This window comes from Phymastichus coffea, unplaced genomic scaffold, assembly GCF_024137745.1.
Source record: "Phymastichus coffea isolate CEN01 unplaced genomic scaffold, Cenicafe_Pcof_1.1 PCOF00037, whole genome shotgun sequence".
Taxonomy (NCBI): domain Eukaryota; kingdom Metazoa; phylum Arthropoda; class Insecta; order Hymenoptera; family Eulophidae; genus Phymastichus; species Phymastichus coffea.
In genome coordinates, this window is record NW_026706848.1 from 1,945,248 (window position 1) to 1,958,314 (window position 13,067).

A 13,067-nucleotide genomic window follows, 5' to 3' on the forward strand; every position below is an offset into this window, starting at 1 on the left:
TCAGTTGAATTACTTTTATTGTTTAGAGATTAAATGAAATTCTAACATAACACCATCTCTTATAGCGCAATGTTTGGTCAACACCTCTTATGACTTTGACATTCGGGTTGATGATCGGTCTGTTATTGAAAATGTGAGCCATCGTCCGTCCCCAGTAATTTGCGCTATGTACGATTATCGGAAAAGGAGTTAGCACGGGAGTAATACATGTCGATTTAAAAATTGTTTGTCGATTTCGGATTATATTTGTTAGACGTACCTGATAAATATTAGAAAAAAATCTAACTGCTATTTAAATAGATGAAACATTCGAAAAACCTATTCTTTTAGATAAGCAACAACAATTTGGCAGTAGAAGAGATGAAGACTGAGATCGACGTTGATCAGAACATCGGTTAAAGCGTCAAGAGCACCGATGAGACAGGTATAGAAATGTATAAGGAAAGTTTTACTTTCAAGTTTAGACAAACTATTTAACAGCCTTAGAGAAATAGCGTACGGAACCGTAATTATTTAGAAGACAGGATAGAGAAAGTGTTTATCTAGAAAATTATAATATAGTGTTAATGACATCCAGCACCGACACAACGACATCTTGTATCGGTCTCATCGGTGCCCACAACTACATCGAGCGGCTCAACGGATTCAGCAGTTATCCCAACCCTGCCCGCCGTGTCTTCGAACGACACCACCGTGCCTACTGCCGCTAGCAGCATTACAGCGCGTATGGGCAAATAGTCTCTTTCACTCGCATCATTCGATCCAAGGCCCCTGTGAATTCTCCACGAGGATCAACTCAGGCAATTCAACGTGGCCAGGATAGACAAAATTCTGGCCACTGTAGAGAAGGTCGTTGAGATCAAAGCTAGAGCTTGACCTCAGATTAACGAGGCCTTCAAGAATGTACGGTCTATAATGGAGGCAACTTTAGAGCCTAAGAGATTATAAATTGGGAAACTAAAGGTAGAACCAAACAGTGAATAATGGGACACAAACTAGACCGTTATAACCTCTTTACCCCGATATAACGTTTAAGACAATCCTTTTTTAATTAGTAGTATATTAGAGAGAATAAAAGAACGAAGAAGTACATAGTAACGAATATGTTTTATGGCATCCACAGTCTGAAAAGTTAATTTTAACAAAGCACATTTAGAGATAAGTAAACTTATAAAAATATAGATAAAAACGACGAATTAACTAGAGAATATAACGAGAACTTGAGTACTATTGCAAAAGAAGATGAAAGTGAAATACTAGAGAAAATTATTATTATTATTATTATTATTAACCAAAGTGACATACATTAATAACATGCATCCACCTTACATATTATGTAATCCAGCAGAGGAATTTCTTCCTGTTCGCTGGTCCGGCATAGAAATACACAATATAAACTAAAACTAACTTAAAACTAAAAATTTGGATACAATGTAATACTATTGATTTTATTTTATTTTATTCTGCTTAGGCTACATTAGCTTTAATCTGAAATAACAAGCAGAAAAGAAATTGCACATATATAATTTTTGTCACTAAATTACCAGTCTCTATTTGACATTTGTTTGGCTGTTTTGTAGTATCCTGTAGTCGTATTTTTATTTCTTCGATATATGACACGTTCAAAATTGTTTTTTGCTGGACATGTTAGTCTAATTGCACAAGTTTCTCTATAGTGTGGAAAAATTTCTATTGAATGATAGTAGTACATTGGCATGATGATGTGCAATCATCATTTCAATCAGCAGCATATCATCAACAAGGACTATATCTAGATACTTTGGTTCTAATTGTAATGATGAAGTGAAATTTTTGAATGTTTGTATTCCTTGTGTTCTCTATCGAAGTACAAGAACGCTTTGTTGTTTCCAAGGTAATTAATCTCCCTGTACGTCATCCTGATACAGTTTTGTTGCTGTATAGTTTTTCCCGGAGCTGATGGTGGTTTTTGTGTCAATGCTATAATTTTATTTGTTACAGATATTTTGTCTATTTCGTCAAATACTTGTTCAATAGGCGTATTTTTATCTGGATTTGGTTTTGAGTCTTGTTGCGTAGCTTTGGAAAATTTAATAAATTGTTGGGGCGCAGAAAATCGCGTTTCTAATATTGTTTGGTTAAGTAAAGAGTTTGCTTGTTCTGTATTTTGTTCAGTTCTACCATGGTTTTAATCTGCATTTTTTCATAGTTGAATTGTGTTATTTTCCTATGTGATCTTTTATAGTATAAACTACATAATTTGTTAGCATAAATATACAGGGTGGACCATTTTAAGTGAGCCAGTACGTTTTCTCGGAAACTAGTGGGGATAGCGAAAAATGTTTCAAACAAAAGTTGTCCAACTTGGAGGGGGACATACCCTCATGACCTTGCCTGTGTCCTTGGATGTAAGGTTCAAGGTCATTTCAAGGTCAACTTTGTTTTCTTAAACGGGACCCCCTACTTTTGACCCTGGATTTGGAAAGAACGGGAAATTCTACGTTCAGATGACCTATTATACGTGGGGTCTGGGGTGACACTCAAGGTTATTTGAAGGTCATTTTTATTTTTTTATGAGTGTAAGATTTACGAAAAATAGTTTCATACAAAAGTTGCTCAACTTGAGGACATACCCTTATGACCTTGCCTGTGACCTTGGAGGTCAGGTTCAAGATTATTTCAAGGTCAACTTTGTTTTTTTAAACGGGGCCCCTCATTTTGACCCCGGATTCGGAAAGACCGGAAATTCTACTCAACGTCTTGTTTAGCCGTCACGTGTGCGGTCTATGTTGCCCTGTTTATTCATGGTCATAATGTGATGAAGAAGATAAGTGATTAAAGTATTTTAGATTTACTATTTATTTACCAAATTAATCAATTGTTACTTACATGTGAAATATTTTACAGTAAGTGTTCAAAGACATTTCCTTCTCCTTGAATGCATAATTCAATTCTCCGATGAAAATTATCTAATGTCCTTAGTAGTACATCCTGCGGTATGTTCTGACATGCGATCCTGATCCTATCCATCATGTCTTCTCGGGTAGTTGGTTGTTCTTGATAAACGACATTCTTCAAGTATCCCCATAAGTAAAAGTCAGGAGATGTCAAGTCGGGAGATCGTGGTGGCCATGCAACTGGTCCACCGCGACCGATCCATCTACCATTGAATCTGTTGTCCAGGTAAGCTCTAACATTTCTGTGGAAATGCGCAGGAACTCCATCTAACTGCATCCACATTCTCAGTCTTGTTTGGAGGTCAACTTCTTCCAGTAGTGCATCTACTTCATTTTGTAAAAATCGAGAAAAGTTTTCCCCATTGACATTTCCCTCAAAAAAGTAAGGTCCAATCACATGTCCATTGATAATGCCACACCACACGTTGACGCTCAAACGATGCTGATGATTTATGTGTCGATGCCAATGAGGATTTTCAGCTGACCAATAATGACAGTTGTGCCTGTTGAGCTCCCCATTATTTTTGAATGTAGCTTCGTCAGAGAACATGACATTACGGAAAAAAGTTCTGTCGTTTTGAATCATTTCTCTTGCCCAACGACAAAACTCCAGTCGTCTTTCCATGTCATCTGGTGTGATGGCTTGAGTGAGAGTGATGTGATATGGTCGGAATTTTTGGCTTCTCAAAATTCTCAAGACAGTTTGTTTTGGTATGCCAGTTTCTCTTTTAATTTTTAATGTACTAATATGAGGATTGTTATGAATAATTGCCAATATCACAAGCACGCGAACATCATTCTCATCGTAAGTATGATGTCTTCGCGTACGAAATAAATGTCCTTGTTGAGCTTTCACATGAACCCTTCGAATGGTGTTACGATTAGGGTGTCTTCGGTACGGGAAACGTTCTTGATAAAGTCTTGCAGCTCTACGATAATTCCCTCCGGCTAGACCAAGAATAATAATCATGTCAACACGTTCACGCGCAGTATAATCCGGCATACTCCGAAACAAAAGGCTTATGATTTAATTTATAATAAAAATTTGTAACAAAAAAATTCTCTTCAATGAACACAAAATCTTTATTCAGTGAAATAAACGAATAAACTAAGCTGCTGTATCAAAAAATAATTTTTGTTTTGGGAGAATGAAGAGATTCGATAAGCCAAACCATACAATGACAGATATTCTATCTTCACGGTAAATGTTACTTTTATGGGGTAAAATGGATGGTTAAGCTAGAAAAGCATACGGCCTTGCGCTAGCATATGATAAAAGGGGCGAATCAACGCTTTCCGAATCCGGGGTCAAAATGAGGGGCCCTGTTTAATAAAACAAAGTTGACCTTGAAATAATCTTGAACCTGACCTCCAAGGTCACAGGCAAGGTCATAAGGGTATGTCCTCAAGTTGAGCAACTTTTGTATGAAACTATTTTTCGTAAATCTTACACTCGTAAAAAAATAAAAATGACCTTCAAATAACCTTGAGGGTTACCCCAGACCCCACGTATAATAGGTCATCTGAACGTAGAATTTCCCGTTCTTTCCAAATCCAGGGTCAAAAATAGGGGGTCCCGTTTAAGAAAACAAAATTGACCTTGAAATGACCTTGAACCTTACATCCAAGGACACAGGCAAGGTCATAAGGGTATGTTAGTATCTAGTTTCCGAGAAAACGTACTGGCTCACTTAAAATGGTCCACCCTGTATATTCGTACATCTAACAGTAGATTGTTGTGGTATTCATGTGGTTCCCTCATGGACTTCCGATGTAGGATTCAAATTACCAATAAAGTCAAGTAATTGTCTGGATTTATTTTTGCAATTTATTTTGTTATCCATATCTGATTTTTCATTATCGATTTTCGTTTTTTCTGGTAGAGATTTTGATAATAGTTTTAAGGTTATTCGGTAGTTTATTAACAATCATAATTGCTCTTATGTAGCTATTTTTTATGCTGACTGTACGGCATCTTTTCGGATATTGCAATGTAGCAAATCTAGTTCTTCTACCATTTTGAGTATATTCTTTGCTGAATGTATCATAATGGAATAATAAGCATTCTAGTGAGAAACATTTGTTAAGATTTAGAAGATATTTTTCTATAACAAAATAATAAACATAACTATTGATATATTCGATACAGGTAGTTCAAAAAAATTAAACGACAAATTAAATGACATATATTCTGTAAGAAGCAACGTAGAAAAAGCCAAAAACAATAAGAAGAAAATAGAAAGTAACTAAGAAATCAAAAGTCAGACTAGAGTACAATTAAAGCGAGGTAGTAAAATAAAACAGGATTACAAAGCTATGGCGGAAGGAAAGGCTAATCTAGTAGATAATAGTTTTGCGTTCTTAATCCGATATAGTGAAATCAAAATCTTAGGAGAAAATGAAAAAGTATTTAGTTTAATGGCTATATTGAATTTAGACCTAACTAATTATAGAGAAGCTATGGAAATTAAGGATAAATTGAACTGGTCCCAAGTAATAAAAGATGAATTAGAGTCTATGTGAGAAAATGAAGTTTGGAGCATAGTAGATAGACCGACGGTAAAGTCAAAAGGAAATAGAGCTAACATAATAGAAAGTAGATATGTACTTAAGAGAAAAGTAGATTCCGACAGAAAATTAACTTTCAAAGCTAAATTAGTGGTTAGAGGATTTAAAGATATTAATGAATATGAGCTTAGAATTACAGAAACTTATACCCCGGGATCGAGACATGCTATAATTTGAGCCGCGATTGCTGTAATTAATAAATTAGATCTCGAAGTTTATCTGTTAGATGTAAAAATGGCATTTTCAAATGTAGAATTAGAAGAAGAAATATATATAGAGAGATACCAGACGGAGTACAAGTAGATGAATATATGAAAGAAAATAATGTTTGCAAATTACATAGAGCAATATATGGTTTGAAGATTAGTCCTAAGAAATGGAATCAAAGGTTTTCTAAAACGGTTGAAAAATTAGGTCTTTAAAGAAATATAAATAAACAATGTTTGTTTATCTACAAGAAAGATGGTATACTGATTTTACTAATTGTATATGTAGATAATATATTACTATTAGAGAATAATGATTTAGAGAAAATAAAAGAAATTAAATATCACTTAATTTCTGTATTTAAAATGAAAGAACTTAGATATCTGAAAAAGTCTAGAAACCTAGAATTTTCTTATAGAGAAGCTATAGGTAGCTTAATGTATCTTGCGAATGTTACAAGACCTGATATTTCATTTGTAGTAAATTTTCTAGCTAGAAGATAGTCTAATTCGTTTATGGAAGATTGGATCGATATGAAAAGAGTTTTCAGATATCTTAGATTAATTCTTGATTTAGGTTTAACTTATAGAAGTAACACAAAAACTTAAAGATATATACCGATGCGAGCTTTAGAGATAATTTAGATTCATACTCAACAAGCGGTATGATTACAAGTAGATAGGTATGAAACCTATCTACTTGTCATACAGAGTATTATGCGATGAGCGAAGCTTGTCAGGAAATGATGTCTTTAGATAAAGCACTTACAGATATGTTAGGTAAAACAATATATTCCATAACCATTATTAGATGTAATAATAAGTCATCAATTAGTTGTGCATAAAAAAAAGGAAATCATAAACTTAAAAATTTTGATGAACAAATAGATGAAATTATGATCAATTTAGAAAATAGAGAGAAAACGGAAGTCAAAAATAAATTATCTAAAGTACAGAGATATTATATTAAACAATTCGTTATAGAAGGAAAAATAAAATTAATATAGGTACCAGCTAAAGAAAATCTAGTAAATATTTTTACAAAACCTCTTCCTTTCTATGCATTTAGAATTCTAAGAGACTAAATATTTAATAAATAAATTCTTTTGTGCTGTGTTTAAATTAATTACAGAAACAAGAACTAACAGGCTTGAGTCATGGACTCATGGTCCATGGGACATGTGTACGCTCATAAGGAAAGGAAAGTTACTGTGCTTGTGTACGTATGCATGCGTCCAGCGCCACTTTCGCTTTCTTCTCTAAGCTACGCACTCAGCTCGGCTATCCAATCGCTACCAGCATAGAGGAGATATCACATTGAATTACCTTTTGTACTGAAAATAAATTAGAGTTTATTTTATTTATATAAAATGAATTGTGTTTTCGTGATTAATTGATCTCCTAATCTAACAATTTCTGAAATGGTACACATTAAAGTAATAAATTATATTATAAGTATATAAAAAGATATATGGTGGTTGAGTGATCATTATAGTAGCCTTTTCATTATTTTTAAAATATAAGTAATAGTAATCAAAACATAATAATAACATAGAGAATAACACAGGCCCACAAAAAAAAATGAACTTGGATGTCCATCGACAAAACCCATGTACTCCTACGTATTTTTGCGCGCTGAGTCCGAATCTGGCATTCGTTTAACCTCAGCACGTCGGGTTCAAGGGCATTTGAAGGTCACATTGCAGAAATCAGCAATAACTAATACAAGACATCTGTCTGTTAAGTTTTTGGGGTCGCTGAGTTTAAATCCGGTATTTGTTTTTCTCCATGAGGTAAGTTTGAAGGTTAGTTCAAGGTCAAAGCTGTTTACTCTAGGAAAAATGAATTTTTGACTGCAGATTCTGAAAGAGCGGGAAATTTTACGTCCAGATACATATTCAATTTTTTTTAATATAACCCTCAAGGTCATGTGAAGGTCACTTAATCTTGTTGGATGGAGGATTCGTATGACAATAAGATAATGGAATTTCATGGGGCAAACTACCATGTCGTTATGTTTTCAGGGTCGCCGAATCCAAATCCGCGGTGTTCGTTTGTCTCCATCAGGCCGCATTGAAGGTCGTTTGAAGGTCAAATCCTCGACAATTAGTGAAATCGAGTCAAGTTATCATTCTAACATATTTTTTGAGCATCTGAACCCAAATATAAAGACCGCTTAATACCTCAGGGTCAAAATCAAGGTCATCCCAAGGTCAAATATACATTTTTTCATTAAAAAAAGAAAATTTTGACCACAGATTCAGAGAAAATGGAAAATCTTACATCTAGCTGTGATCGTTACTTATTTTTTTGATCACACTCCCGAAATAATCGTGTGCCGCAACCCAGGGTACCTCCACGTGGTGACGGCGGAAAACGGCTTTTTTTTTGGCTTTTTGTTTTCCGGCAAAACCCTGGGGTGAAGGCATGATGCCGTCATGGTTGGCACACGAAGAGGTACGATGCAGGGTTTCGGATGCCCAGTATCGGCGATTGGTCAGGATGAGCAAGCAGGTCCGCAATCGTCGTCATCATGCGACTGCAGCTCTACAGTGGTTGGAAACTTGGTCTCTGTAGAGTACAACAATACAAGAATACGCTCTAATTCTCATAGTTGTAAGCAAAAAGTGAATTCCTTTTGCTATGTGTGTGGCAAATACTTTTTGAAAAAGTCGGATCTTCGCAAATTCACAGATGATTTGAAACTAGTATACGATGAGTGTTTCGGTTGTAAAGTCACTGATGGTGAGCAAGATTGGCTGCCACAATCGATATGCAATAGCTGTAGGCTGATGTTTAGCCGGTACAAAAAGGACAAAACTCCATTAAAATTTGTCAAACCTATGGTTTGGAGTGAGCCAGAAAATGTAGAGAATTGTTATTTTTGTATGACAAAAATTATAGGTTTTAACTCATCTAATGTCCACAAAATTGTATACGCGAGTGTGTCTAGTGTAATCAAGCCGTTTATAGCTCCAACAGAAGAAAGAGATACAGATGTAGAAAGTGACCTTTCTTCTGCACTTACTGAATTAGAGATTTCTAGTTCTGATGAGGCCGAGAGTGAAAGAGAAGAAACGGACGAGAGTAATGACGAGTATGTGCCATCTGGATCACAAACAAAGATAAAAGGAGAATTTGATCAGAAAGAACTTAATGACCTAGTTAGAGAGTTAGGCTTATCAAAGGAGGGAGCAGAGTTGCTTGCTTCGAGGTTGAAGGAAAAAAATTTACTGGCGAAAGGTACTAAATGTTCTTACTATCGGAATAGAGAAAAAGACTTCAGAAAATATTTCTCTACGGAGAATGATCTCGTATTTTGCAACAATGTTAAGGATCTGATGAACGAATTTAAGAAGGATGTTTATAAATCTGAGGAATGGAGATTATTTCTGGATTCTTCTAAGCGAAGCCTGAAGGCTGTATTATTACATAACACTAATAAATATTCTGCAATACCTCTGGCCCATTCGGTTACCCTGAAAGAAGATTACAAAAATGTTGAGTTGGTATTAAATAAAATACAGTACAAGAAACACAACTGGCTAATCTGTGGTGATCTCAAGATTCTTACCATCATGCTAGGTCAGCAATCAGGCTTCACAAAGTTTCCATGTTTCTTATGTATGTGGGATAGCAGGGATCGTAAGAATCATTATGTAAAAGCAGAATGGCCTGATAGATCAACGTTCGAACCCCGTAAGGATAACATCATTAACAAGCCATTAGTAGAGCCATCCAAGGTCCTTCTTCCTCCTCTCCATATTAAACTTGGTTTAATAAAACAATTCGTTAAAGCGTTGAATAAAGAAGGGCTATGTTTCTCGTACCTGGGAACAAAATTTCCAAGAGTATCTGACGCTAAATTGAAAGAAGGTATATTTGACGGTCCCCAAATCCGCACATTGTTAAAGGATGAAGCATTCATAGACAAGATGGACGATAAAGAGAAAGCAGCATGGATTAGCTTCAAGGATGTAGTGGAAAATTTCTTAGGGAATCACAAGAGCGAGAACTACAAAAAACTAGTTGAAGACTTACTTAAAAATTACAATAGTTTGGGTTGCTTGATGAATTACAAGCTACACTTTCTTCATTCACACTTAGACTACTTTCCACAAAATCTTGGAGATTATAGCGAAGAACAAGGGGAACGGTTTCACCAAGATATTAAAGTAATGGAACAGCGATACCAGGGCCGGTGGGACATAAATATGATAGCGGACTTTTGTTGGACATTGAAAAGAGAACATATTATCGACGGAAAGAAACGAAAGCGGAATCCCCTACATAGATCATTCGAAGATAAAAGAACAAGAAAAAAAAGAAAATCATGAGTTTTGTAATACATGATACCCATGTCTCCATATGTGGCTGTTTGTCATGCGACGATTAGTCAGCTTCAGTATTTTTCTCAAATACTAATTTATGGCACATAATTCACTAATATGTAAAATTTTCTATTTTTCATGCAACTGTGGTCAAAATTTCCTTTTTTTAATAAAAAAAATGTATATTTGACCTTGGGATGACCTTGATTTTGACCCTGAGGTATTAAGCGGTCTTTATATTTGGGTTCAGATGCTCAAAAAATATGTTAGAATGATAACTTGACTCGATTTCACTAATTGTCGAGGATTTGACCTTTAAACGACCTTCAATGCGGCCTGATGGAGACAAACGAACACCGCGGATTTGGATTCGGCGACTCTGAAAACATAACGACATGGTAGTTTGCCCCATGAAATTCCATTATCTTATTGTCATACAAATCCTCCATCCAACAAGATTAAGTGACCTTCACATGACCTTAAGGGTTATATTAAAAAAAATTGAATATGTATCTGGACGTAAAATTTCCCGCTCTTTCAGAATCTGCAGTCAAAAATTCATTTTTCCTAGAGTAAACAGCTTTGACCTTGAACTAACCTTCAAACTTACCTCATGGAGAAAAACAAATACCGGATTTAAACTCAGCGACCCCAAAAACTTAACAGACAGATGTCTTGTATTAGTTATTGCTGATTTCTGCAATGTGACCTTCAAATGCCCTTGAACCCGACGTGCTGAGGTTAAACGAATGCCAGATTCGGACTCAGCGCGCAAAAATACGTAGGAGTACATGGGTTTTGTCGATGGACATCCAAGTTCATTTTTTTTTGTGGTCCTGTGTAATTAAAGAATGAGGATTCCGTATACGTATGTAATTTTTTGCATTTGGATTTGCGACTCTCCATTTCTATAAGACATATATGTATAAATTTATGTAATAAGTATTTTTATTGTCATAAAAATATTTTTAAATGTACATGTGTGTGTACTATAAATATAAAATCTATGTATACGATTTATTGCGTAATTGTATACTAGCCATAATACAAAACAGACTGAGAATAGTTGCTCTATAAAATTTATCTATTTTATACAATTATACGTATGTAAAATAATGACTGTTACTTATACATTGGACTCTTTTATCAAATTTTTAGAAAAAAATAACAAAGTTTAAATATTTATCTTCGCCGTATGATATTGACTATAGAATAATTCGCTCTTTAAAAACTTATTATGTAAATGAGATATTTTCTAATCAGAGTCAGTAGTTTTAGCATTTACTACGGGGTGAGGCTAATAGAGGTTCTCGCGACATTAGACGTTAGGGACGTCTTCAACTCCGCCGAGTGCGGGGATATTCTACAGGCCCTACAAGCCTCTAGAGTCCCCTCATATCTGATGCGAGTGCTAAGAGAGTACCTAAGAGATAGATGGATTATGTACGAGACGACTGAAGGTACAGTAACGAGATGAATTGCTGCAGGTATCATCCAGGGATCCATATTGGACCTGAATCTCTGGAATACATTGTACGACACACCACTGAGACTGCAGATGCCCCCGGGGGTCAAGCTAGTCGCTTACGCCGATGACGTAGTAGTGGTGATAATGGCGTGAGCTCCGGCACTGGCACAAATTTTACTGAACCGCGCGATACGAATCAACAGATGGATAACCAGACACGGACTGAGACTAGCCCTAGCTAAGACGGAGCTTATCCTTCTGATGGGAAACAGGATTGACACCCTGATTCTTACGACGGTCGGAGAGATACAGACGCAGACCAGGAGGACGGTCAAGTATCTGGGGGTGACCCTAGATACGAAGCTGACCTTCTGGCTATACATACAGAGACATCTAAGAAGGCGGCAGAGAGGATTTCCGTTTTGAGTCGCCTGATACAGCGAATACATTAGGACCGAGACAATGGAAAAAACGGCTACTGATGTTTACGACCCACACGATCATGCTGTACGGGGCAGAGGTGTGGACCGACGCGCTGGACGTCAGGAAATATAGCAAGCGACTGACAAACGTACAGCGACAGGGAGTATTGAGTATTGCCTCCGTCTACAGAACTGTCTCTGCAGAGACTGTGCTAATGGTGGCGGGTGTGATCCTGATAGACTTGCTCGCTAGAGAACGAAAGCGCGTGTACAAACAAAAAGGAGACATAACAAGAACCGAAGCCGTGGTGGAAAAAAAATCCAGGACCATGATGGACTAGAATGAACGATGGATAAGGGGCACGACTGGCGCATGGAAAAGACGCCTGATTGACAACCTGAAACCGTGGACGGAAAGGAGATTCGGGGGAGTGAATTATTTCCTGACTCAGTTTCTTACCAACCACGGTTACTTCAGGAAATATTTATTCGATAGAAGAAAAGTAAGCAGCTCTGACTGTAAATACTGCGGACACAAACGAGTCAACGCTGAGCACACTTTTTTTGAGTGTAGCCAGTGGGATACGGAGTGACGACAACTGGAGATGGAAGTAGGCAGTATCACGTCAAAAATCATCGTGGCAAAGATGCTGTAAAACAAGAACAGTTGGACAGTGATCGCGATTTACGTCAAGATAATTCTGAGGGGGAAAAAGGTGGATAGATGCCTAGAAGTCGCAGTTATCCGCTAAAAAACGCAGGGCGGTGGATATTACTTCCCCCTGTCCCAGCAATTCATTGCCAGGTCAAGGGAAAGCAAGTTTAGACGTAAGTGGTGGGCTCTGATGACTCGGCTGTTATTCATAACGGCTCAGCAACAGGCGGTCGACAAGTGCGTCACACGGTGGGAGAGCGCGACAGCGGGTTTCGCCCGCTGGCGTACTCGTACGCGCCAGGTCCATTGAGTTTGCCTGTTTTTTAATCACCATAAAAAAAAGTAGTAGTCAAGATGTAAATTTATTGCACTATAATCCTGTGTTAAATTATTAAATAACTGTATAATTTATTTTAATAACGTGCTCTTGAAGTAGCTAATAAATCTGTTTGACGAAACGTCGAGATAAAAGCCAAGGGAA

At 36.6% G+C, this 13,067-nt stretch overlaps 1 protein-coding gene across 8 annotated transcripts in view; it reads right to left on the reverse strand.

Moving 5' to 3' along the window:
• The window catches only part of LOC131663660 (alpha-(1,6)-fucosyltransferase), a 553,369-nt gene that overhangs the window by 104,299 nt on the left and 436,003 nt on the right, over window positions 1-13,067 (reverse strand). The gene's annotated exons all lie outside the window — the stretch shown is intronic.